Source organism: Nanorana parkeri, unplaced genomic scaffold (assembly GCF_000935625.1).
Source record: "Nanorana parkeri isolate BGI_ZX_2015 unplaced genomic scaffold, ASM93562v1 scaffold103, whole genome shotgun sequence".
In the NCBI taxonomy this organism is placed as follows: domain Eukaryota; kingdom Metazoa; phylum Chordata; class Amphibia; order Anura; family Dicroglossidae; genus Nanorana; species Nanorana parkeri.
In genome coordinates, this window is record NW_017306371.1 from 1,225,728 (window position 1) to 1,228,148 (window position 2,421).

Genomic DNA, 2,421 nt, shown 5'->3' on the forward strand with positions numbered 1-2,421 from the left:
CCGCTCACCACCCGCCGCCAGGTGAGCAAGTCTGCCGTTTGAATCCTGTGTACGGGTGGGAGCCCGCCTCCCACCCGTACACAGGATCCGAAACCCGTACTGTCCGGGTGAAAACCGTACGGGTGGCAACCCTAGCCAAGTGCAACAGTTTGCAAAGTCCTAAGACAGATCTCTTACTGAAGATGCTCCTGTTAAGCACTGCTTTGCCATGTGACAGAATAAATAAATGTGATAAAAGTTGTTTTGCACTGCCTGCAGACAGGGAAACGCCATTGAATGTCCGCTCTTTGGCACATTGGTTGGGCAGACCCATCAGCTTCTTTGGTGATTCCTTGTCTGCATTTACGTAATGGCTGCAGCTGCCTCATAGCAATACCTACATACAGATTGTAAATGGGAGACTTCTGTAATCTTCTACAGAGGACATTTCAGTTGCTGTGTCACCAGGAAAGGAAAACTCCCTTTGCATAATGTTTTTATGTAAATGATTAAGTTCACAAAGCGAAGTACGCTCATTTTGAGGAAGGTGAATGTGGCTGAGCTCCTTTTTTCTTTGATCATTTTCAATTGTGTAAGGGAAGAAGCCGAGCTTACCAGCATAAGCAGATAATGCTCGCATTGTCCTCTTCTACAGTGTGAACTCTTACAGTCTCCGCTGAGAGGAGAGGGATGATGCAGTAGGGTTGCCACCTGTACAGGATTCACCCGGACAGTTCGGGTTTTGAATGCTGTGTTCGGGTTTCATGGCAGCAGAAACCCGGACACATGATGTCAGGCAGACAGGGGCAACCAAAATTAATATAGGGGCTACTGGCCCCCCACTAAAAATAGTCTCTACTGTGATATTTACATATGAATGGGTGTCGCTGGAGTGTTCGGGTTTCGCTTGAAGAAAAGGTGGCAACCCTATGATGCAGGGAAAAAGGATTTGTACCACTTCAACTGAACAGAAACTGCTTTGCACTTTCTGCTACACCTAAAGAGACACTAAGAGGACAAAACGTCTAAAAAACAAGTGTCACTATCAAACTGACCTGTGATCACTTCTTACAGAGAGTGGTCTCTATTACGACCACTGTTTGTAGTTTCCGCCTTAAAAGAATCTAACAAACACTTTCAGTATAGATTTCTTCTGTATCTGTTTTATAATGCTCTTTGTTCTTCTCATCCCTTATCTTTTGCTGGAGATGTTGGGGTTTCAGAAACCACAAAGTTATGTAGCCTACTTTTTATTATTCTTTTTAAAGCTGAACTCCAGTCCTATGTTTTTTCCCTATAGGTATAGAACATGTTGAAACTAATCACTCTCAATTCCCTGTAAACTTGAATCTCCACAGTATAACCCTTTGAAGCTGCAGCAGCAATCTTGAGCCCACCTTAATTTCCTGTCTGAATGACCTCTATCCTTCATCAATCTGTACTGTTGTTGGCCCCCACCTCACAGCTATTATCTTTCTCTACCATCAATCATTTTGTTTCTCAAATCCCTATACAGATGTAGACAGACTCATTGGTACCTTTCTACAAAAAATAACTCACATTTCCCTGAAGTAACTTTAACACTGACAAAACAAGTAGTTTGGCCTACTCTTCTTAAACAAACTGCTCCAACTGTCTCACGTTTGAAGGGTATCTTCTCCAGACTGTATGTTTTAGCTGTTCATTAGTATTTATATCCGAGGCTTATAAAAGGCCACTTCAGAATACTCCAGTGACTTAGATTTGTGTTTTGGGTCATTATTCTTTTGACGGACCCGAGACTGAGACAGAGTTTTCTGACATTAGGCCGTCTGTTTTACTTCAGAGTTCCTGGATCGTCCTGAGATGTCATAGCGCTGATGTGGCCTGCCAAAAAGCTCACAGAATTCTCTCAGAAGTATTGTGGCGTGTTAGTATGCATTTTATCAAATGCAGTCTGACTTTTTTATGTTTCTTTCAATAGTGGAGTCCTTCTAGGTCTTCAGCCGATTGTTACTCAAAAAGCAACAGATGGTGCAATCAGAAACCAATTTTCTATTACCTTGGAATTCAGTTTGCATCACCTTGGGAGTTTTCCTTGGCACGTTTCTACCATTTGTATTATCCTTCTGTTCAATTTGGGGTACATTTTACTTTCTCCAGGCCATGTCTGGGGAGGTTGGCTACACTACAGTGGACCTCAAACTTTCGAATAATATTTGCAACTGTTGTCACAGGAACATCAAAAACATTATTGTTATAATACAGGATTATAGCGCCAACAGTTTGTACAGTGCTTTACAATATAAGGAAGACCTTACAATCCCAATATAATTCATGACAACATGGTAAGGAGGGCCCGCAATCTAAAAGGAAGGGGCAAGGGATACATGAGGAGGTAGCTGTGTGTGTGTGTGTGTGTGTGTGTGTGTGTGTGTGTGTGTGTGTGTGTGTGTGTGTGTG